The sequence below is a fragment of the Musca autumnalis genome, unplaced genomic scaffold (genome assembly GCF_047663935.1).
Source record: "Musca autumnalis isolate F117 unplaced genomic scaffold, ASM4766393v1 scaffold_1, whole genome shotgun sequence".
Classification (NCBI taxonomy): Eukaryota; Metazoa; Arthropoda; class Insecta; order Diptera; family Muscidae; genus Musca; species Musca autumnalis.
This window is the reverse complement of record NW_027411644.1, coordinates 116,508,601-116,534,710: the sequence shown is the minus strand read 5'-3', so window position 1 is coordinate 116,534,710 and position 26,110 is coordinate 116,508,601. Positions and strand designations below refer to the sequence as shown.

The following is a 26,110-nucleotide window of genomic DNA, read 5'->3' as shown; positions in this document are numbered from 1 at the left end:
AATTGTATGCGGAAAGTTTTATACCCCTATCGAAGACTAAATACTACATTTCAGACAGACTGACATGGTTATGTCGATTTAATGCTGATGCCCGTAATTTCTAGCCCTATGTAACCGGATAGGTAGCTACCTATTAGTAATATTTACCTACGCGTTTGGTAATTTCTACGTACCATTTACCGAGGCGTGTAAATTTTGAAAACATGTGGTAACATTGGTGATTTTCATTCATGATTTCGTAAAAACATTGCCACATACATATAAGTGTTTTACAATTTTTAACACATTGGCAACGATGAACCAGGCAAAATCCGTGGTGTAAGTAACATGGCCGTTTTCGACCCGGTAACGTTACATATGCATTGAAATTATGAAATTTTGCTTACACGGGGGATATGTATGAACTCATAGATAACTCCGACGAATATTTCGATGTGTTACAAACGGAATGACAAATTTAATTATACCCTCCATATTATGGTAGAGGGTATAAAAAACAGCAGCATACGATGTACAAATTAGATTAGGATAATACAAATAGTGTAACAATAGCTGTGACGTAGGTTTATTACAGTTATTCAAATATTACTTATACGGCACCATGTCAATATTGTTGCCGGAATACTAATGTGAATGTTTCGTGATAGAATATCTCATTTATGGTTCTTCAACGAAAGTACAACATTATTAAATGGCTGGAACTTTTGGATGCCATGTTTTGTTATATAATCTTCAATTTGGTCTTTCCATCGGAGTTTTGGTCTTCCCTTGGTTCGTATACCGTCAAATAGCTCGTATTCATATGCCTTTCTGTGGGGATATTTCTTATCTATCCTATTGGAATTATCCAACCAAAGCAAATGTTGTAGCTCGGCACCTCTTATTATATCGGTATCCGTCTCTGGTATAAGTTGTGTTTCATATGGCGGATATGGGCTTATGTATTTTTCAAATTTTTCTCTTCAACAACAACATTGTTCCACAACATCCCATACGGGACAAGGGAGACTTCTCTCATATCAATGAGTGCACCCCGAGTCATAATTAGCTTAATGATATGGCACCTACTGTTTATCGCCGAGTCCGAACGGCGTTTCTTAGACGCCACTTGTGGAGAAGTTTTTCAAGGCTGGAATACTCAGAAAATGTCGCCAACATTACTAAGGGGTATTTTTCTCTTCAACACAACAAGTTTTATCTCATCTGCTTTCGCAAAGTCATGCTTCGAATCCATACATTAGTACGGATAGCATCAGTGTCTAGTATAGTATGTTTTTTTTTTTTTTTTTGTTTAAACTTAGACCAAGGTTGGCCAATATTATTCAACTCTTTATTTCAAATCTCATGTCGTTTCCTATTTTTCAACATTTTTTGTATATAAGTTAACAATAAAAGACTTCTTCGTCTTTTGGTGAGCTTAAAAAAACTGTTTCTTTATTGAAATCCAAAAACTTATTCTACTTAAACTACTTAAGTTATAAAAGACAAAAAGTGCTGACACCATGATCACGCCACTAGACGTAACACGACTCCATCAATGTAGCCTAGCAAGAACACAACACAGCCAAGCAAGCAACAATGTTGTTTGTTAGTTCGGCAGGGATGTGCTAACTACCCCCTCACTTAAGTGGAGGCCGTCCTCGGTCTTCTTTATAGCCATTGCTACGGCAGATTTAAATCTTTGTTGTTCTCTTATCTTTGTCCTACGTTTGACGAGGCACAATATGAAATGGAGTATTCCGATACTCATAAAAACAACACCGCCAACTAAAATTGGTCGCATTCTTGCATCTTTTTCAAGGTCGCCAATATATTGTAAGTTTTGCAAGTTCATCTGATGGATAGATGACAAACTTAAAATTTCACTGTGGTTGTTTATAATAATTGAGGGGAATGATGGTGTTCCTGGTTTCCGCATATCAATGTTGTTTCTATTTACGAATAGTGTACCATTGACAGTCACATTTTTTTCAAAGGTTATGAGGAATGCGCCGTTTATGTTTCTTACATTTTCGGTTGCTTCTTTCACTTCTGCAATAGCGTCATTGACAATGATAATTCCATCGTCGATTTCTGCCACTTTATCAAGATTATTGCTTTGCGTATTACAGTGTGCTGATTCACCCGATATGAGTTGTTGAGCGCAGGTTTCGCTTGGCATAAGTTGACAATAGGTTGAAGATATTGTTTGCTTGCAATTTGTTGCTGAATACGTCTTGCCTTCGCAGTCTACTACAGTGTTGGTGTCAGCGAATTGGATAATTTTATTATCGTGAGGTACTGGGAATAAAGAAATTTTCTGACATGTTCTTATTGGAATAGGATATTTAATGATAAAATACAAACAATATTCATTTGATATTACTTTTACTTTAGACAAAGACATTAGTTCTGATATGGTGAAATCTGTGTGTTGCTCATTGCTCTGATTTTTTATAAATATTTTTAAATCGTCCTGGTCCAAAACTGTTGGATTTACAATATTTATTTTAGCTAAAGTTACGGATAAAATTATATTTTGTAGTTCCATAACTATCATCCGATTTCTGGCCATTAAAATTTCAAATAGATTTACGGTATCAATTTGTTCCTTTCTACGAGTCCTTAAAATCGTGTTTACAGCGTTTGTTAATTTCTCGATTTCAATTTGTATTTTTGTATTTATTTCTATCTGTCTATTGTTGGAGTCTACAAGTTGTTTTTCGATTAATTTTGCTTCTTCCCAATCATCTGCATCTGGTGTACCCGCAATGACCTTAAGTGCTTTGCCTATCAAATTAATGCTTCTTACATGCCGATGATGTATGGTGAGGGTTGTTAAAAGAGTATCAATATGCAATAAATCGGATTCTAATATCTTTTTTACATGAGTCTGAGGAAATATGCTAATTGCATTTTTAGTTTCACGTTGTATCTCAAAGTACGTTGTTAAGTTAGTTGTATGCCTTAGATACCCATAGTCATTCCAAACGATGGCTTTCCCATCCAAAATTGGGACATAATCGGAGTGTGAATAGTCAATAATCTTTGCACGAGTCAACGTTAGTATGAAAAGAAATTGTAGTAACAGCCTAGGTAAAAAACAAAAGCAGAAAAAAACATTTTATCAATATAAACTAAAATTTATCTGAGGTTGTCCTTATGGACCACCCTCCCCTTTATTAGGACAGTTGTCCCCAAATCTGCTTCGACAGTAGCTTCTTCATAAAGTGGTGTCATTTTATTTCCAAGTCTACGATTATTCCTAACAAAGACTTTATCCCCCACATTGTAAACTTTGTCATGACGACTTTTATTAAAGTAATGTAACTGCCTGTTTTGCGCGTTAGAGATTCGCTCTTTAATCTTTTGTTTTACCTCAGAGGGTGCAGAATGTATCGTATCAATAGGTCTTTCATTCGTGACAGAATGAATTGTTCGGTTGTATTCTATAGTTGATTGTAAGATGAGTTCGACGGTATCCTCGATCTTCCTTTCTATTTTCAAGCATCTTGCGATTTCGGCAAGAGTGCTATGAAATCTCTCTACCTGCCCATTTGAGGTGCTGTGTAGAGGAGGTGAATTGACAATATCTACATTAAACCTGTTTTTCAGAATTGATCTGATAGTCTCAGAGTTAAAGGACCTCTCATTATCACAGTAGACAACTTTGGTATTTGGAAAAATATTCATTAATTGGAGAATTGGTTCTTTTACGTCTAGAATCGTTCTGGACGCTATTGGCTGTACCACAGCGAATTTTGAGAATTTATCCACACAAGTTAAGAAATGGTTTTTATCAGTTGAATAAATATCAATATGTAGAATTTCACCGGAATAAGAAGGAACCTTTGTTTCTCCTATAACGTGTTTTTCTGGATGCCGATTGTATTTTGCTTTTGAACATGTCTTGCAGTTGGCAACAACCTCATTCGCTATTTTCACCATTTTGGGGAAATAGTAGTCTGAAAGGATTTGCTTAACATTCTCTTGGGCTGCCCGATGAGCTCTATTGTGTTCACTTACGACAATTTCTCTCTGGTCGCATTGGTTGAAAATGTCAGAGACAAATTTACTACAAAATCGGAACTTCGTTGAAGGGAACATTCTAATCAAATCGTGTTGAATGTGGGCCAACACAGGTAGGCCGCAATGAATAGCATTGACAACTTCAGTGTTGACTGCATCAACAATTTTGGCCAATATTTCGTTTTTATCTCTATATTGTACAATATGTCTCGTTTTGTTTCCGAAAAGTATAAAATTTCGAGTGGTGGGAAATTCCGACTCTTCCAGAATGATTTGGTTGCGAAAACAATTGACCGGTTTGTCTGAGCTTTCCATAGTGTAAGTGAATGACTCTTCACTATGGACTGTTGCCATGTCTGACGAATTATCGTTCTCCAACGCATGGACAAGTTGCCTTGATAGCGCATCTGCAACTTGATTTTCTTTTCCTGACTTATAATACAAGTTTGCATTATGTTCATCGATGAAAGCTTTCCAGCGCTTAATTTTTGCATTCGGATTACGATCCGAAACTGCATATGTCAAAGGTTGATGGTCAGTGAAGATGTTAAGAGTCTTCACACCATAGAGGTAATGTCTTAATGTTTTAAGAGCCCAGACTATTCCTAAAAGCTCCCTTTCGTTTGTTGCGAAATGCAACTCTTTATCCGACAATGCTCTAGAAATCATAGTGATTGGTCTTCCCTCTTGGGATAGGACAGCACCTAAACCATGTGCTGATGCATCAGTGGTAAGGTCGAACGGTTTTTTATAGTCAGGGTACATCAACATGACGTCCTCCGAAGATAGAATATTTTTCAGTTTGTGAAATGCATCCAGTTGGAAGGCGTTAAGATTGACTACAACCTTTTTGGATTTGGTTGCAGGAATTTTACCGTTTTCTCCTTTTAAAATATCAGTTAAAGGTTTTGCAATTTTGGCAAAGTCCTTGATAAAACATCTGTAATAATTTGCTAACCCAAGAAACGATCTTAGTGCGAACAACGTCGTTGGTTCTGGGAAATTTTGTATTGCACTTATCTTTGATGGTGCGGTTTTTATACCTTCTTTGGATACGACAAAGCCAAGGTATTCAACTTCAGATTTAAAAAAATTTGATTTTTCGACAGAGACTCTCATGTTTGCATCGAGCAGTTTCCTAAGAACACAGTCGATATGTTTTACATGATCCTCTTTGGTTTCTGAAAAAACAATAACGTCATCAACATAAACGTAACATGTTTTGCCTATTTCATCTCTTAGTATGTCATCTATCGCTCTTTGAAACATACTAGGAGCATTCTTTAGTCCAAATGGGAGACGGCAAAACTCGTACTTTCCGTTATTTACAGAAAATGCCGTTTTTTCCCTATCTCTTTCCGCGAGTTCAATTTGATGAAACCCGGATTTCAGATCTAAAGTGGTAAAGTACTTTGCTTTACCTAAATTTGATAATATCATTGTTACGTTCGGAACGGGATACTTATCACTAATTGTTTTGGCATTAAGCTTCCGAAAATCTATAACGAGACGTTTGTTTCGGTTGCCTAGATTATCGACACCTTTTTTGTCGACTACCCATACTGGGCTATTAAATGGTGACCTTGAAGGTCGAATTATACCATCTGCCAACAATTTTTTTATTTCTGAATTTACGAATTCAGATACACCCATTGGGTATGGATATAGTTTAGAATAAATAGGTTCTTCGTTCTCCATGTTAATGGTAGCAACGATATTTGTATTATAAGGTAGTGCTTCTTTAGGATCAGCAAAAACCTTTATTCGTTTTTTTAACATTTTCTGAAAATCCGCCTTAATTGCGAAAGGCACATCAATTTTATCGACGTCTATAAAATTAACATCTTTACATTCAAAAAATTCAATTAGTTCAGAGCCAGAATTATGTAGGATAAATCCTTTTTTTAAATCAATGTTTGCATTGATTTTCTTTAATAGGTCTAAGCCCACAATTCCATCAAATGTTGTTAGAGTTGGCAAAATGAAGAATGTAGAGTTCATGCCGAATAAATTTACAAAACATTTTTGTTTAATAGGAGTTTGTCCGTTGACAGAGTGAACTGAAAAAGGAGTACTTACGGGAATTATATGCTTCAGTTCATTGAGAGGTTTTATATAATTTTTTGAAGCACCAGTGTCAATTAAAAGGCGTATTGGTTTCCCTGCTATCGTCCGCCTTATGAACGGTAGTAGGGACCTGCCTCTAAAAAATTTACATAGTCACGGTCTTCATTTATTTCATCGTTTATGTCTCCACATTCGGATTGAGCTATGTCACAATAGTGTCCCGCCTGCTCTTCTCCTGAATGGGATTCTGGAATCATATTATTCACTTTTTGAAATTTTGGGCCCGTACTTCGGCCAGACCCAGCTTGACGCTTAAATGGTTGTCTGTGAGAAGTTTTACCGTTACCATAATTGGTCGGTTGTCTGAATTTAGACGAAGTTGGGTCCAAGTCCATGTCCTCTATTTGATCTCTAGCCTGTAAATTAGCATCACCACCATTTTCGTAATGTGGATTTTTCTGTTTATGATAGTTTTGTTGTTTATAGTTCCAACCACTATCAGACGGTTTTCTTGGCTGAATTTTTTTTGAGGTTTCAGACCTTAACTTTTTTTCATCATTCCTATTCGCAAACGATGTGGCAAAGACGTATCTTTCGTGATTCGCCTCTACCTCCTGCGCTAAGGCTAGAGCTGACGGAAGATCAGCAGCGCGGGCTGAGAAAAGCACATCGCAGAGAGGTTTCCTCAATCCGGAAACAAATACTCTGAGTGCATCCTGTCTATATTTGTTATTCATGGCCAAAGCGAGAGTTTTGTCGTAACTCATAATTGTTTTATTGGTTAATAACGACAGTTTCTTCTCTACTTCGTCATAAAATTGAATCACTGACTGTTCGCCTTGTCTGAGGGTACTTAGTTCTTGTTCGATTAGATGAATTGGTTTTTTATCTGAATATGTAAAATCTAATCTAGCTATGATCGCTTTAAAATTTAGCACAGTGTTGAATGACGCTAATACAGCATCTGCTGACCCCCTAATTTTGTTCCTAATAATGCAGACCGCTTGGTAGTGTTTTGAACTACCATCGTATTTTTCGAAGACTTTATACGCGTTATGTGCCGCTTGTCTCCACGAAACATAGTTTTCGATTTTCCCGTCAAATTCGGGCAAAGATTTGATAATATCAAGTGATTCATCACACGTTATTGATGAATAAATTTTTACGTCTTCGTATGGTTTCACATCTGTTTGCCCTACTGAAATGGACGATAATTTTTTTGTTAACTCGTCGACTTTTTTGTCGACTTCTGTTTTATATGCCAGAATCGCTGTACGTACAGCGGATTCTATTAATGCAGTCATTTCTTCACTGTTCATATTGTCTTTTCAAACAAAAAATTGTTACGACTATAACAAGATCTAAATCACTGTGTTTGTTTTTTTTTTTTTGGCACAAAGATAAAAATTTTTTAAACACGCACTACACTTTGTTTTTTCTTAATATTAAGTTCTTAATTCACCAGTTTTGGACACAATTTTGAAATTCAATGAGTGACACACTTACATGACTTTATGTTGTTTAAAAAGAGTAAATCCTTATATTTTTCAGCAAGTTTTAAGCGGGGTCTCTTAATCCAGCAAGTTTTAAGTAAGGCTTCCTTCCAGTAAATATTACTTTCAGTAAGTATTACGTTATTTAAAAAGAGTAGATCCTTAGAATTTTCAGCAAATTTTAAGCGAGGCCTCTTAATCCAGCAAGTTTTAAGTAAAGCTTCCTTTTTCAGCAAAATTTAAATTTAAGATGATAGATCTCTTTTTTTTAGATCTTTATATTCGTAGGACTGATTTAAACTGATAGATCTCTTTTTTTAGATCTTTATATTTGTAGGGTTGAACCCGGTTGGGCGCCAGTTAACAATAAAAGACTTCTTCGTCTTTTGGTGAGCTTAAAAAAACTGTTTCTTTATTGAAATCCAAAAACTTATTCTACTTAAACTACTTAAGTTATAAAAGACAAAAAGTGCTGACACCATGATCACGCCACTAGACGTAACACGACTCCATCAATGTAGCCTAGCAAGAACACAACACAGCCAAGCAAGCAACAATGATGTTTGTTAGTTCGGCAGGGATGTGCTAACTTATACATTTTCATCGCGTACGATTTTTTCAACAAAATGTTTAGTAGGTCACATCATAAACTGACAAACTCAGACATGGCTTAGAACAACTTTGACCTTATTGAGCTGTCAAAGGTGACATTTTAGTCGGCAAACAAGTGGCCTGTGTTCATCTGTTTTTCATTGCTCTCCTCTAGGATTTAGAGTAGAGTGAAAATTTGGTTAATGGTATTGTTATGGCCCGATTATTCAGTTTTCATTTATTTTAGCCGTTCACTCTCCTTTCTAGTGCATGGGACAAAGCAGTCTATGATTCCAATCATAAGGTATATTTTGCTTCAGCCAAATTGGGATTAGTTCATCGCCGCCAATTCTCAGTCGATATCTTTATCAATTACCAGATTCCTTTCCTTATCTATCCTGTTAAAATTTGCCTGTTCCTACGTGAACAGTTTCTGAACATCTCGAGTTTCTCACGCTATTTCTTATATTCTCTTTATTTTTTCTCTTGAAAATACGTTTCTCCTCTTTCCTCTTCTCCCCATATTTTGCCTTGGCGCTTCGATCGAACCATAGATTTGTAGTTGGTGCTTTTTGGTACCCAAGTATAGATTTTGCAGTAGTATAAAGAAGATGGACTATTCTTTGTCACTGCGTTAATGCAGCACCGTCTTCCAGCATATGGGTAAATGGAGTAGGCTTGCGCTATTTGTTGTGTTTGCTGCCTCTCGACATTTGCATTTTGTGCAGACATTAAGACGAGTGCCAACATAAGCTGCTACATAGAAATGGTTCCCTCGATCGGACTCTACATAAGTGTCATCCATCTATTACAACATGATCGATCTGGTTTCTGGTTGTTCCATTTAGAGATATCCACATGGCCTTGTATATTTCGAGGTGTAGGAGTCTTCTTTTGCTCACTACAATGTTTCTTGTCGCAGCAAAATCGATCAGCCTCATTCCCATGCCGGATATTAGGTCATGGAGGCTGAACTTAGCAGCCGCAGGACATTTTGCCTTGCAATTTTAGCATTAAAATATTCTAAAAAAATCTTAATGTCATGCCCGGTAATTGTGGTAATTTTCTCATACCGAAGTAAATCTGCAGACCAGGATTAAGCATAAATCCATCACATAGCTCATGTTCCTTTTCATGCATGGTAGAACAAGAAAAGGTAACAACCATGGTGTAATAATATAAGGTGTTTGCAGGAATTAGAACAACTAACAATTTTACAATAACAACATAATTTTATAGGAATTAAATGCCAATGGCAACGTTTGAATACTAGGGTCTTTCCAAAATAGTTCAGAAAAATTTACAAGAAATAAATAAAAAGATTTAAAATGTAATTCTAATTGGCATCGAAATTACTCTATACATAATGTGATACATTCTACACTTCATATATTTATTGTGCGGCACTGAATAGAACAGATTGGACATCTATTATTAAAGTTTGGAATATTCGGGGTAGATCCTTAATATACTCTGACAATTCAGTTTATAAAAAAGGTTCAAAGCCCTATGATTGTCACTTACACCTTATATTAGGTGTGTCTTTTTACTTACTAAATGTCGCTGAAACAATTTTTTCAGCAACTTTTCCTTTATACAACTGTCAAAATTTGAAACATTTGTAATAATTATTACAAACTATCGAGTACGCAGACAGGTATATTAGGGGTGTCTTTTTTCTTACTAAATGTTGCTGAAACATTTTTTTCAGGAACTTTTCTTTTATACAACTGTCAAAAACAGCAACATTAGTAATAATTATTACAAATTATCACGTAAAAAGACACAGCTATTATTACACCGTGGTAACAGCAATACCCAGCTGACTGAACTGGGCTGTAATGTTAGTGTCAAATTCCATACGACATTTTATATATTTATTTCTATGTTCGATGTATGTATGTATATTAGAGATATATATTTTTGGAAGAAAAAATGTATTCATCAGAAAAAAAAACTATTTCCCATAAAGACTTCTTCATATCATTGACATGTTACCTCCTCCAAGTCCGAACGACGTGCCGCACACTAAAACACCGCTTATAGAGGCGGTACAATATTTGTTAATATGTGTGGTATTTTGTTAAACTTGTAAAGAATAAAGCCCTAATAAACGTGTGCTATTTTGTTTCCAAAAACAAAAGATTGAAGCAGCTTCTCCTTTTTCGATGAATTACCGCGACCCCAAACATTTTTGCAAGAATTCTACTTTCTGCGAGAAATTATGCATTTAGTGGAATGATATGGAATCATTCAAATTGAAAATCTAACGAGTTTTCATTCACGTTTTTCAAAATATTCAATCAAATGTGAAAAAAATATTAGTTTTTTAAATTCCAATAATTTATAGACATTTCCTTGTTTTGTTTACATCTACCGATGACAGTAACGTTACAAACAAAAACAAATTTCTATGTGGTTGTTGTTGAGCTTCTTATGAGCATTTTTTGTGGCATTCCCAAAGAGTTCGGTTTTTCTCTAAAAAATCATCAAAAACTGAATAACCAATTGATAATTCCCTTCGCCAGGATGAAATATGATATCTCTGTAATAGAGATTAATGATGAAGTTAAGCCAATGGGAGAATACTCCAGACTTAAAGCAATCATATGATTGAGCCTATGTGAATTGAAACTTTCATCTACGGAGAAAAATAATGTACTTAGGGTCTTTTCAGAATTTTGTGGCCCCTTTTGGACATTTGAACTTGCCGACAAAATGTGGATTAAGATTAAAGTACAAAAATGTTGCGGAGGAGGTACATTATGGAAGTGGATCTTATATTGAGAGTCATATTTTTTCGATAGATATCGTTTCAATGGGTCATAATATAACTTTGGGAACATCATGCCAGGAAGCATGGAAAACATAATATGGCTGTAAACAGGACCACAACGATCAGCATAGGTATACATTTCCAATGTTTGGACCAAATTGATTGCCACGTTCAAGATATATCGTGCATACCATTTTAGTGAAATTTTTTTAAATATTGGGGGACAGTACCATATTCGAACTGAAACTTATTTTAGACAAAATATAATGAATGCAAAATTTTGGACCAACTCGGTTGATCAGTTCGAGAGTTATCGTGCTCTCCAGTCACTAAATATGGGGCAATAGTTGTTTTTTACAACTTCCGGCCTGTTTTCTCAAGAATTATGGACTTGCCCCTGAAAGAAACTTTACCGTCGTAATTGAGGCAGCGAATGCAAGCTGCATCAACAGAAATCAAAGTGATTCGAGAGCAGGTCTTAAAGTGAACTTATCCGAAGTTTTGTGATCGGGGTACCCGAAGGAGTGGAAAAATATAGTCCATATTCAAACCTGATCTATATCTGGTAGATATATTAAGATGTGTAAAGCTTGGACCAAATCGGTCAATCCCTTCAGCAGTTACCGATATGGCTTATCTTCGAACTTAAACTAAGTTTGGAAAAAATTATTATGAAAGTCAAATTTTTGGATCGAATTTCTTAGGAAGTATGGACTTGCTCCAGATGAAGCTTGTACCGTCGTATGGGGGCAGTGAATACAAGTCGTTATAATAAAAATCAAAGCGAGTCGAGAGCAGGTCCTAAACTGAACTTTTCCGAAGTTTTGTGTGGGAAGTACCCGAAGGAGTGGACCGATTGAGTCCATATTGGAACCTCATTTCACGATGTGCAAAGTATGGACCAAATAAATCGGTTACTCCTTCAGGAGTTATCGTGAGCCGAACATTTTCGAACTTTTGTGGGGGAGGTACCAGAAGGAGTGGACCGATATAACCCATCTTCGAACATAAACAAAGTTTGGACAAAATATTACGAAAACCAAATTTTGGACCGAATCGGTTGATCCGCTCGAGAGTTATTGTGCGCTCCAGACAGACGGACGGACATTGCTAAATCATAAACATACTTGGGATCTAAAACCATTATTACGATGAGGCACAGCACGGTGCTCTTGAAACAAATTTAAATGGAAGGTATTTACACCTGGGAAGTTTTTGCGGATTCTGAAACTACAATGTTCATAGATGAGAAAAATCAAAAAACCAAAAAAATCAATCTTCTGGACTTGCAGGGACTTGCAGTTTCCAAGCAAAATAGTGAAAACCTAAAAAACCCCATAAAAATGTCATCTTGAATCGCGGTTTATTTAAAAAGCGCTCCGATGATTTTTTTGGTTTTTTGATTTTTCTCATCTATGAGCACTGTAGATTCAGAATCCGCAAAAATTCCCCAGGTGTAAGCACCTGTCATTTAAATTTGCTTCAAGAGCACCGTGACAGTTTGCCCGTATGAAAGTGTATATACCCTCGTTTTTATACCCTACACCGCTATGTGGGGAGGGTATTATAAGTTGGTTTTGGCCAAAAAGTTTGTAATGCATCGAAATAATGGTCGTAAACCCATACTTATATATACCAAAATGAATGTCTCGACGAGCTGAGTCGATCTGGCTATGTGTGTCCGTCCGTCCGTCCGTCCGTCTGTCCGTCTGTCCATCTAAACCTTGTAATCACGCTACAGGTCGCAATTTTGATCGGATCGTCACGAAATTTTGGATGTTGATGGGGGTCCCGGAGGGGAAAAAGCCTATTGATTTTGGTGATGGTCGGATAATATTTAGGGTTCGGAATGGGCAAAAAACGTATGTGAGTCGATCTGGCTATGTGTGTCCGTCCGTCCGTCCGTCTGTCCGTCTGTCCATCTAAACCTTGTAATCACGCTACAGGTCGCAATTTTGATCGGATCGTCACGAAATTTTGGATGTTGATGGGGGTCCCGGAGGGGAAGAAGCCTATTGATTTTGGTGATGGTCGGATAATATTTAGGGTTCGGAATGGGCAAAAAACGTATGTGGATAAAAAGACAACGTTTTTTTCCAAAGCGAATATCTCAGCTTCTATACGGGGTATACCAAAAGCAAAACCTGACAATAAAAGTAGAAAATATCGCCTTTCTAATGAAAGGTGATCAAACAACGAAGATATTACAATAGTCGCAAATAAAACCCAAATTTTCGTTCTTGCGATTTTAATTATAATGACGAATATCAAAGCTTTGGTTGGGGACTTTCCAAAAGCAAAGCCTGGCTGTGAAAGTAGAAGATCCCATCTTTACAATGATGTAAATTAGGTCGGCGTAGGTGACCTAATAACGGAGATATCACAATAGTAGGTAATACATCCCATTTTTCCACTTTTGTGGAAATCACGCTACAGGTCTCAATTTTGATCGGATCGTCACGAAATTTTGAGGGTTAATGGGGGTCACACAGATGAAGAAGCCTATTTTGGTGATGGTCGGATAATATTTAGGGGTCGTAATGGGCAAAAAACTTATTTGGAGAAAAAGACAACGTTTTTTTCCAAAGCAAATATATCTCAGTTTCTATATGGGGTATACCAAAAGCAGAACCTGGCCATGAAAGTAGAAAATATCACCTTTCTAATGATGTAAAGTAGGTTCTCGTAGGTGATTAAACAACGAATATATCGCAATAGCCGCTAATAAAACCCAACTTTTTATTTTTGCGATTTTAATAATAATGAGGAATATCACAGCTTCGCTTGGGGATCTTCCAAAAACAAAGTCTGACTATGAAAGTAGAAAATCCCATCTTTACAGTGATGCAAAGTACTCGTAGGTTGGCGTAGGTGGCCACATAACGGAGATATCACAATAGTCGGCAATACATCCCAATTTTTCATTTTTTTGTAATCACGCTAAAGGTCGCAATTTTAATCGGATCGTCACGAAATTTTGGGGGCTAATGGGGATCCTACAGAGAAAGAAGCCTATTGATTTTGGTGATGGTCGGATAATATTCAGAGGACGGAATGGGCAAAAAACTTATTTGGAGAAAAAGACAACGTTTTTTTCCAAAGCGAATATCTCAGCTTCAATATGGGGTATACCAAAAGCAGAACCTGGCCATGAAAGTAGAAAATATCGCCTTTCTAATGATGTAAAGTAGGTTCTCGTAGGTGTTCAAACAACGAAGATATCGCAAAAGCCGCTAATAGAACACAACTGTTCATTTTTGCGATTTTAATAATAATGACGAATATCACAGCTTTGGTTCCGGACCTTCCAAAAGCAAGGTCTGACAATGAAAGTAAAAAATTCCATCATTACAATGATGTAAAGCAGGTTGGCGTAGGTATCCAAATAACGGAGATATCGCAATAGTCGGTAATACATCCCATTTTTCCACTTTTTTGGAAATCACGCTACAGGTCGCAATTTTAATTGGATCGTCACGAAATTTTGGGTGTTATTGGGGGTCCCACAGAGGAAAAAACCTTTTGATTTTTGATAATGGTCGGATATTATTCAGGGGTCGGAATGTGACAAACAAAAATATTTGGAAAAAAGGCCAACGTTTTATTTCAAAGTTAATATCTCCCTTCTGTAGGTGGTATATCGAAAGCAAAACCTAGCAAGGAAAGTAGAAAATATCACCTTTACAAAGATGTGAAGTAGGTTGTCATAGGTGGTCAAACAACAGAGATATCGCAATAGTCGGTAATGCATCCATTTTTCCATTTTTGTGCAATCACACTACGAAATTTTGATCGGATCCTCACGAAATTTTGGGGGTTGATGGGGTGTCTAACACAGAAAGAAGCCTATTGATGGTTGGCATACATCCCACTTTTCCATTTTTTATTTGGGTTGTACTGTCGATGCACTTAAATGCGTTTCAAAAAAATTGACATGTGTTAATGTAGACATTCAGAGCAAAGGCGCTAAGCTATCCCAAATTTAATATTTTGAATTTTATTAGTCAAAAGCTTATGAACAGGGGTAGTGGTGTAGGGTATCACATAGTCGGCCCCGACCCGACTATAGCCTTGGCTCACTTGTTTTTTTTTTTTTTTTGCAGCAATTTACCTTCTACCTTTTTTATTGAGCTACGTGAAAAGCGTTGCAACGTTTGGTACTTTTTCAGGCAAAGACAGCGTTGTATATCGATGTTGATTTCGCTGAATTGCCGAAATGAGATGATTTCAGTTTTGTATGCGAAATCATGGTAAATTTTGTTTGATTTGTCCCGGTCCACACTAAAGAAATTTCACTATAATTTTGACATGAAATTAAAAGAAAATGTAAAATAAAATAGTCTGTTTGTTTCATACGAATATTGCAACAAAGCAACACATGAAACCGTGTACACTAGTTTATTGAAATTATGTGTTTTTTTTCCAAAAAGCTCAAAATTTCGTGTCAAAATTTCATTGAAATTACTCTAGTGTGGTCCGGAACTTTTGCATGAAATCACGAAACACCTTCGAAATTACGAAACGATGCCGAATGTAAACCAGCTATTATTCGAAAATCATACGAATAGCTGTTTTTACACATTCAAAAAAAAAAAAACACTTTCCATACAAAGTGGATGAGAAGAATTTTTGGCCAGAAAACTTTGACTTGGGACCATAGTGCATTTGTACAAAGTAGAAGGTGTAGGACATAAAAATATATTCGAAATCTACATACTTACGATAGAAATTTTTTCCAATGACTTCTGAAAACCATTTACCTAAAAAATAAAAATATTACTTTATATTATTTAAACCACAACCATTTAAACAAGTAAGAACAGACTATAGTCGGACGGGGCCGACCATGTGATACCCTATACCACTATCCCTGTGCACTAGCTTTCCGGGCTAGCTTTTGATAAATGATAACTTTTATTTAAATGTATACACAAAAGTTTTGATCAATTTAACCCGCTAAATATTATCCGATCATACCGTTGACTTGCACGCTACTTCTTCATCTCAAACCAAAACTACGTTTAAAATTTCGCGCCGATCGGACTATTATTGCGACCTACAGAGCGGCTACAAAATCGAGCAAAAATTTTGTTTTTGGTCCATTTCATCCCTTTAACATTTCACGATCATCGCCAAAAACTAATCAGTTCTATTCTGGTCCAAACCCGACCTCCATACTAAATTTCGTGACAATCGGTCCATAATTGCGGCCTCTAGCTTGATTACAATTTTTAATGGACGGACAGACGGACGGACGGACGGACGGACACACATCGCTAAATCGCTTTATCTCGTCGAGATATGAAGTTTGGTATACCACATGAGGGGTCTACGACGAATATTTCGCGGCGTTACATGAATTTTTGGGAAAACAAACTTATTATACCCTTTTCCACATTGTGGTATAGGGTATAATTATATTTGTATTAAATTCTCTCTCAAAATAAGAAAATATTATGTTACGCATCAGATAAATTGTAAATGTCTATTTTAAATTCGCACAAGTTTTTTTTTTGCAAATAAAATTACAATAAAAATTAAATCACTAGCTTATTTTTAAACTATCAGATATTCCAAATGCCAATTCTGTTGTATGTGTCGCACATTGCATAGCCTTGAACCTTCCTCCAAGATATTTATTGCATAGTAAAATATTTCAACATTTTTTTTGTTGCCATACATTAAAAGCGGCTTAACTAAACTGCGTTTCTCAAACCACAGTTGTGCTGTTGGGCTTCTATCTTGCTTATTGGACAGTTTATTTTTATGTTGTCATCGTAAATAAAGTGGAATATCATAAAAAAGGGAAAACTGTAATGAAATTTAAACTAAAAAAACACATACGTTGTCATGCTTTTCCCAAGATGGCAGTAACAACATTAACTCTGGAAAAGTTATATTCGCAAATGGTAGTTCGCGTTTCGAAAACCAGCAGATAGCTTAACAAGTAGGCAAATTAATATAATTTATAACAAAAAAAGGAAAAAACGGCAAGAAATGAAAAATGAATGCAAAACAAAGACATGTGATTCTATCAAAACAACAACAACAACGACAACAAGCTGTGGCCATGGTATTTCTGTGAACAGCCCATATCACCAGCGACCCATCAACTTGCCTTAGCATATTTTAACTGATTTATAAAAACAACCACTTTGGACATTTACAATACTCCTACAGATATATGTGTTAGGATGCCTGCATTTGCCGACCTAGTGGTGACCCTGTTGTTTTTGGGGAGGGATGGTGTATGTAGGTGATTAACATTCAGCTTGCTTAGCATGCAATTCATTTGCACTGCTTTCATATTCCCCTAGAGAGTTGCTGGAGCTTGTTAAAAGTTACAAAAAAAAGATGCCAGATTTTGGAAAATGTTTAAAAAAAATGAAAGGTGGCTATGAGCAGCAAAATAACTTTCTAGCTACAGTCTGAGTTTGTAAGTAAGAGAGTATATTAAATTTATCATTGCGTTTGTGATACCCTGAAATATTCTGACAAGAGAAACGCTATCCGTCGATTGCACGTTGTTATGCTTCCAACAAACAGCGTCAAGTGAGCAAGGGTTCTGAAAATATAGCTGGTATTCTACAGTGGCTCTGAAAAGAGGAAAAGAGTCATCACCAATAAATGAAACACTTCCGGAATAGCATGACATACCTTCTACCAGGATTAATGGACTTAAGAAAAGAATCGAGGAAAAGGCCAACAACACAATATTGGAACATCCATTGTGGGGAATGATCCCATCTAAATTAAAGTTTGTAGGTCCCATTTGTAAGGGTCAAACAATTTCCCTATCATCGTCTCCATCACCACCAAATCATTTGACTTCATCAATTTGGTATGACACACTTTCGTCAATCATAGGAATATAGTCATAGTTTAGCAATCACCTCTAAAGAGTCATCGTATATAAAACATGTGATACCCTACACCACTACCGTTGTGCATAAATTTGTATACCCTCCACCATAATATGAAGGATGTAATTAACTAAAATTGTCATTCCGTTTGTAACACATCGAAATATTCGTCGGACATCCTTTAAAGTATCTGTATTAAATTGATATACCATTTCCGTCTGTTCATACATCCGTCCGTCTATTAAAATCAAGATAAAGCTCGCAATATTTAAGATCTTTATAATTTGGTAGGATGTTTGTCCTATATCAGTCAACATTTTGATAGAGCCATAGAAAGGTTCTTTTCGCTTATTACACCGAAATGGCTGAAAATTGGTATTAAGTCTTCTTTTGTACCACAAAATTTGTCCCCAGAAATTTGTCAGTACATGTCCACGTTTTGATATAGCCCCCATAGAACGGTACCTTCGGTTTTTCGGTATTTTAAAGGGTTAAAGGGTCATAATCACACCGATAGGACTGAAATGTAGTACCGTAATAGTTAAGACCGGAGGTAATACAAAAAATCGATATTCCCGGATAATAGTGTAACACTTTTTCTCATATATTTTTAATCAAAAAATACGCATTTTTGCTAATATTTGTAATTGATAGCCAATTGTGAATTTATTATGAAATTTAAAAGATTGATACTATTCTAAAATAATTAATTTGTACATTGTTTTTTGTCTATTGAAATTTGGTCGAATGAATTACAATCCCGGATCTTAAAGATTTTCGCCGTTATTCGGTTTAAAATGAACAAAAAATTCTCTGTTCTCTTTTTTGGATAATGGATACGGATAATCACTTCCCGGCTACTCGAGGTTCGACTGTGTTTAGTGTTCTTTGGGGCTTCAAACCTTTCTCCCAGAAATTCGAAATTATGTCTTGTTTGGGGCCACAAAACTTTTCTCTTGAAATTTGTCAGTACAGATCCACGTTTTGATATAGGTCACATAGGACGGTACCTCCCTATTTTCGTCATTTTCAAGGTTTAAGCTATATTATCACACCAAAGAGGCTGAAATTTGGTGTTTGGTCTTCCTTGGGCCTACAGAACTTTTTCCCAGAAATTTTTCAGTACAAGTCCACGTTTTGATATAGCCTACATGGAACGGTACCTCCTGATTTTCGTCTTCCTTCCGTCTCCCTTGGGGCTACAAAACTTTCCCTAAATATTGTTTAAGTGGTTTTAGCCGCATTATCACACCGAAATGGCTGAAAATGTCTTAAGTTTTTAAACTCGTTTGCCTACTTTAGTTCCTGAATTGTGTCGTTTTCAGAAGCTGGCTTCTGAAGTTCGCGAAAGCTGGACAATGACAGGGAAACAAGGCATTCTGTGCCCTAGCTTTTAACACTGGAAGCGCCGCACTTACCGTAGTTTGTTCTCTAGTATGTTTTGCCTAAGAGTTAGCTGTGTCCTTGCTCTTAAACCCTGCATGCAGTGGTACCCATGTAATGTGCACCGAATCATACCGGGATTATGGTCAGTCCAATCAAGTTTTTGATTTCACTGACTTGGCTCCTATAGCTTTTAATGCTATTTTACTGCCCTAAGGACGTGAACAGTGATTGGCCTCGTTTTAGTACTAAACCAGTTCACACCCTCAGTAATCGCTTGCACTTCCGCCTGAAGAATCGTCCTACAATCCAGCAGTCGGAAAGATTTTTGTTTTTCTGTTCTTCACCATAAACTCCCTACCCCGTTATCCCACTACCATCGACCCATCTGTATGCTAGTGTTCCATCGATTCACATGTCTCTGTCTGGTATTCGTGTTTCTCACAAAAAACTACATATGTTTCGGGCATCCTGTCTGATACAATATGGTCTGTTGAATCACTCGATGTGATCCTCAATATGATTCGGTGGAATGTACGGTGGTCTCTCCGCAAAGGGACAAGATAGACTTCTCTGATATCAATGGGAGCAAGCCAATTCATATTGACTCAATGATATGGAACCCTGTTTTTAAGCGTGGTACACACGATCAGTTTTGACTGCCGATTTTTCGGAAATATCGATAACTGTCAAACTGACCAGCAACATTAAAATATTTTGTGGTTGCCTGATGACTGTCAAAAATGAACGGCCACACTGGAAAACAACCGATTATTTGAGCAAAACTGACCGTGTGTACCCCGCTTTATAGACGGGGGCTAACCACGTGTCTTACGACACCACTTTTAGAGAAGTTGTGATGACTGATATACTCATTAAATGTAATTCAGCATTACACGGAAGGGATTTGCCATCGCATAAAATTTTGATGTTCTGATCAGGGATTGAACCAGGGCTTCGGAGTCGAGTCATTTCTGGTAGACTCCGACTCCAGTCCAATTTTTTTCACAACTCCGACTCTGACTCCAACTCCAACTCCGGAGTCGACTCCGAAAATAAATTCCACCACAATATTTTAAAGATATACTATTCCGTTAGGCTTACCTCGCTAAAGACGGACATTTTCCCCATTTTTGGGAAATACGCGGTTTTTGCAAATTTCTGGAGAAAGACGTAGCTATTTTTTCGAAAACTATAACAGATATTGTGCTCATTATTTTTGTAAGGTAGGTACGATCGTGGCCTTTAAAAATCGTTTTAGAAAATTACACAACATGAGCTATTTTATTTTTAAATGTTTGCCTTTTTAGGGGCGAAGGGCATTATTTATGAGATTTTAATTAATTTAATTAATCGAGCTTTATGACCTAAGGAGATTACATTAAAAAATTGATTGATTTGAGTTGATTTTATTTTTCCTCAGGCACTAAATTTTATGAAATTCCAAATTTAGTGGACTAGAACTTTTGTGGAATGTTCTGTTTTCACAGAAAGATGCCCGAGAGTCTCCTCTTTCAGTCCATATATACTTTTGTACTCGTGCCGTTTAACAATTTTTGCAATTTATTTAAATTACATGGGTAAAAATGTATGTTTTTCTATACCGTTTCCCATATGAATTACAGCTTTTTGACACAAATTAAATTTTTTTGAGTATATGACTTTATATACAAGTTATATACATAAGTTTTATGAAATCCCAAGGAGTTTTTTTTAATTTTTAAAAAATATAATTCTTTTTTGATTTTTTAAATTTTTTTCGATGTTTTTTTAGTGTTATTTGTTTATTTGTTGGTGTTTGACAATCTTTAATACATAGGAAGATATAAAAACCACAAAAACACTGATATTTTAATGAAAAATTGTTGAAAAACCCAAAGTTTAATTTTGATCTTGAATTTCTCTGAAACAACCACACCGAATTCAATGTACTCTTAGGTCATAAAAACTCAACTAGAAAGAGAATTAATTAAGAATTTTACTCTTGGGGGCAAAGTTGTAGCTCTTCATCTTTAAGCTCAAAATCGCCGAGGTCAAATTCCTTTAAAATTTTTCTGGTGTTTTAGTCTATAGAATAGAATAGGTTCTTCAAGGTCAGACTATCTAATATATAAAAGGCAATGTGTGTATGTTAGTATGTTTGTTTGTTTGTATGTTCCGAATAGACTCAAAAACGGCTGAATAGATTTTCTTGAAAATTTCAGATAATGTACTTGGAACACCGGTGGTGAAAATAGGCTATATATTTTTTTGAATGGTCGTCGCGGAAGTGAAATATCGCGGTCATCCCAATTTATTCAAAAATGTATTATTTCAGATAATATACCTAATTTTAGTAAGCGTGACTACAAAACCGCTAAAACACTGGCTTCAATATGGTGGATCACGCGGTCAACGCCATATTTTAGAATACAGTAAAATCCCGATGACTTGAGATGTCACTATATTGAAATTCCGAAAAATCGATTGGGAAATCTTATGAAATTTTGTATGTGGAGTTTTTAGGTCTGAGAATAGGTCGTAATCTATTTTTTTATCACGCTAAGTGTAGTGACCGATGGTCCTCCCCACATTTTTTTAAGAAAACCGCGAAATTCAAGATACGTTTTAATATATTGTTTACAAATTGTTTGCAATGCTATGGTAATTACAGTCTTGACCCTGAATGGTCGTCGCGGAAGTGAAAATCGCGGTCATCCCAAAAATTTCAAAAATGTATTATTTCAATTAATTATAAATGTCGTAAGCTGTTTTTATACGGCTAGGAGTAGTGACCGGTGGTTTTTTAAAATCTGAAGTCCATGATATTTTTGAACGTATTGTTTACAGATTGTTTGCAATACTACTGTAATTACTGTCTTGACCCTGAATGGTCTTCGCGGAAATGAAATATCGCGGTCATCACAAAATTTGCAAACATTTATTATTTCAGATAATATACATAATTTTCTAAGCGTGCCTAAAAAACGCTATAAACGCTGAACACTAAACAATAAGTGGGACAGCGCGATCAACTCCACATTTTGGAATACAGTAAAATCCGGATCGAAGTTCCAAAAAGATCCATTGGAAATCAGACAAAGTTATTGATATACAATACAACATCATCATTGGAATCAGAATACCGCGATCGTGTTCGATTTTTGAAAATATTATAATTACGGATAAAATCTCAAAATGTGGGAAGTGAAACTTCATGAGCATTGATTTCAGTCCTTGGAATAGCTAGGTAAAGATACATTTTTTAAATACAGCAAAATCTCGATAATAACAACTACAATTTATAGAAGTAATTTTTTTTTATGAATTGTATAAATGTTGCCATACATATCCCGAAGGAACATACATTTCGCTGAGGGGTATTTTACCACTATTGCATATAGAGCGCGAAGAAAAAAAGCGTTACGTTCGATCGGCCTGAATGAGGTTAAATCCACCAAAAATAGCGAAAATCAGGCGCCACCGTTCTATGGGAGCTATATCAAAACGAGGACGTATACTGAACAGTGGCTATATCTCTGAACTATCGAAAATCGGGAGGTACTGGTACTCTCCTCTTTAAAATATATTAAAACCAGATTTAAGCCATTTCGGTGTGATAATGATGTTAAATCCTCAAAAATAGCGAAAATCAGCCGGTACCGTTCTATGGGAGCTATATCAAAACGTGGACCTATACCAACAATTCTTTGCAGTAATAATTACGACCCCAACCTAGACCAACAATCCAATATACTATAGCAATGTTAATTGACGTGCACCGACCATTATATGTGGGTCACAAAGTGCTTTAAACTGTCGATTTATGGTGAAGGGTATAATAAAATAGATTTTATATCTTAAATTTGGGGGATACCATTATATGAAATTTATGTCAAAACATTGATTTATATTATGAAGTTTCTAGAGGGATGCCTAATTATGGGTGTATCAATACTGGATAGATAACTAAAGTTTACACGGAGAACCCAAACAACGGGCCAGCAACGCGGACCGGGTCAGCTAGTGTATGTATAAAAATAACATTAAATAAATACAATATCGTTATAATTTTTTATAACATCCGACCGTACCGTTATAATATGTTATACTAAATCGTAAACCTATACCAGGAATCCTTTATACCCCTAGCGAAGACTATATAACAACTATATAAGACTATACAACAAAGACTATATAACAAAATTCCGAAAATCAGTCGGAACGTGGAACGATATAACCCATTTTAAATATCAAACATCTTAAGAGTAATGCAAACTTCAGTATCAGTATATGGATTGCTCTATCTTAAATGCTGCGAGGTCTATACTGATTTCAACAGACAGACAGACATCTTTATACTTTATAGAGTTTCCGCCAAATATTTCGATGTGTTACAAACTGAACAACAAAGTGAATATCTTATGGTGGAAAGTGCCATTTTTCTACCAACTCAAACAGAATACAATTAAACGTTAAGTACGGCTAGGCCGAACAGAAAAACAGAAATATTAATAGACATAGAAATTAATATATCCACCATCCTATAGGGGTAATGCCCATAATTTAACGTAGATTTGTTAACCGTTTTCCCTTTCGGTCATTTCAATAATAACTCTATTATTAAACATACATTTGCCCTTTCCTTAGCATAAACCTCTAGACAAATTTATTTAACACGCCTGATATGGGCATTACATTTAATCAAAAATTCATTTGATATCTTCTCATCGAAGAACAACAGGACTTCTTACAGCATACTGGTAGATCCCTTCATAGAGAGACAAAAGGTCAAGTGGGTTTTCTTACAGATCTTCTGTTATAAAAGAATAAACTTCCTAGAGACCAAATTTTCCTCAGATCATACGATTTGGGTGTCTTTAAAAAAATGAAAGGAATATCACCTTGAAGAAGACTCTAACTTTTCTCATACAAATTCAGCATGAAGTCTAGTAGGATCAATATCACTTCTATAAAAGTCCAGTTGGTCTTCAGTACGATTTGTTTTAAATTACCAAAAGGTGTTTCTTAGAAGTCCAACAGGTCCTTTCACAGAAGGCATTAATGACTAGAAAACAAGATCTTCCACAAGAGAATATGAGATGTGAAACCATTATTCCAAAGTTTATTATAACGAATCGATTGACCCAAAAATGGTTCTTATATGTATTTTCTAATCAGTATAGAGATTAAAATACAATATTTAAATTATGGTCATTTAACTGATTTAAGAAAATTTTGATAGAACAAATTGTTGCCCGCTTTTTTCACGACTCCGGCTCCGACTCCAGCAGTATTTGCTAGACTTCAGTATTTGCTAGACTTCAGACTCCGATTCCAACTCTGAAACCCTGGATTGAACCGCAGACTTCTCAGTGCAAGGCGGTCGTGATTACCACTACCGTGTGGTATTTGGTGTAATTACGCTTTTGTATAACCAGTGTGTAATTCTAGGATTGTATCCCATTTCGAGCCTACACAACTTCTACAGATTGACCAACATCTGTAACTTTTGTAAGTCCTTCCCTGGATATGAACTTTTGAGTTTCTTAACCAAGATTACTTCCAGGCATTTGACTTTATTAAAAATATTTATTGTCTTGTTCAGCATAACTGGTTGTTCGAAAAATCTGAAAGTCCACATAATTCCTTTTTTCTGGGTTGATGTTTAGACCTATTGATCCTTCTTCAAATTTGTTCTTAAATGGACTGTCACAATGGAGGTGATAAGATGCAGGCAGCGAGTGTAAATATTCTTGTCGAAAGTTTTCTCGAACGAGGAATATTAAACTAACATATATGTATATAGCACTAAGACTGAAAAAGAACTTTCATTCATTCCACATCAGCGATGGACACTTTATTTTCGTTCACTGAGAGCCTATGTACGCTCTCTTGCGCATCGATGTTCTACATATTTTCTTTTTAACATATTCTGATATCATGTCCTTATCACCTCATAATTATACGGGATAATTATACGTTCGATTCTTTTCATCTGGCAACTCTGTTTATATTTTCCGTTTACTACCTCAACTGTTTATGGGGTGAGTGTTCAGCAGAAAATCTTTTGATACATATGTACCTGGTCGAGTAATAATATTTCGTTGTTGTTGCTGTTGTGCATGCGTGCGGGTCCCTTTCACAACACCTGCAAACATCAGGGTTTTTGTGCTTATGCTTGATGTTAAAAGCACATTTGAAATTTAATTAAAAACTTGTGTTGCATGAAATTACGCTGCACTTTGCAATCAAAGCTATACCAGCAGAGAAAGAAAACCTGACCTGAGTTTGTGTTGTGTTATTGTGTGCGTGCGTGATTTGTTGGACTTGAGGGAGTTTTGTGTGTGGCACCAAGAGATGGAAAAACATATCAAGATCACACACAAACACAAAACCTTTATATATGTGTGTTCAAACACCCAGCCACACACATATGGTAAAAACCAAATTTCTGGAAAGTTTTATGCTCCCAACAAAGACTTTATTCAAAACGTCAGCCATTTAAGTGTGATGTTGTGGCCACAACCTTCAAAATATCGGAAATCGGAAGGTACCGTTCTATGGAGGCTATATGAAGACGTGGACCCATGCGGACAAATTTCAAGTGTAAAACTTCATACCCCTAACGAAGACATAATACCACATTTCAGCCATTTTGGTGGGATTTTTAAACCACAAATCCTTGTATATATTTTTACATATGGTTTTGCATATGCTCATTTTATGCAAATATGTAAAAATATGTCAAAATATGCACGATATGAAAAATATTCTGCGCATAATTCGTTTTATTTTGTGATAAAACGAGTTTCTCTACGACCATCCTAACCATATATGCATTTGAATAGGATTCCGCTGTCTATTCATGAAGAATACTGATTCACTAAAAGCTTTTTGAAGTGAAGCTAAACCTAAGTTATTAGCTGTATGCGAGTCAAAGCGGACAT

At 36.0% G+C, this 26,110-nt stretch overlaps 1 protein-coding gene across 50 annotated transcripts in view; it reads right to left on the bottom strand.

Annotated features, from left to right (window-relative positions):
- Nucleotides 1-26,110, bottom strand: part of GluClalpha (glycine receptor alpha 1) — a 230,140-nt gene that overhangs the window by 172,695 nt on the left and 31,335 nt on the right. For 19 of the 50 annotated variants that reach the window (XM_073989521.1, XM_073989274.1, XM_073989452.1 and 16 more), the window contains one exon: nucleotides 15,657-15,695. The exons of the other annotated variants lie outside the window; for them this stretch is intronic. The gene's annotated coding sequence lies outside the window, so the exon portion shown is untranslated. The remainder of the gene's footprint in view (nucleotides 1-15,656; nucleotides 15,696-26,110) is intronic. 50 annotated transcript variants of the gene reach the window in all.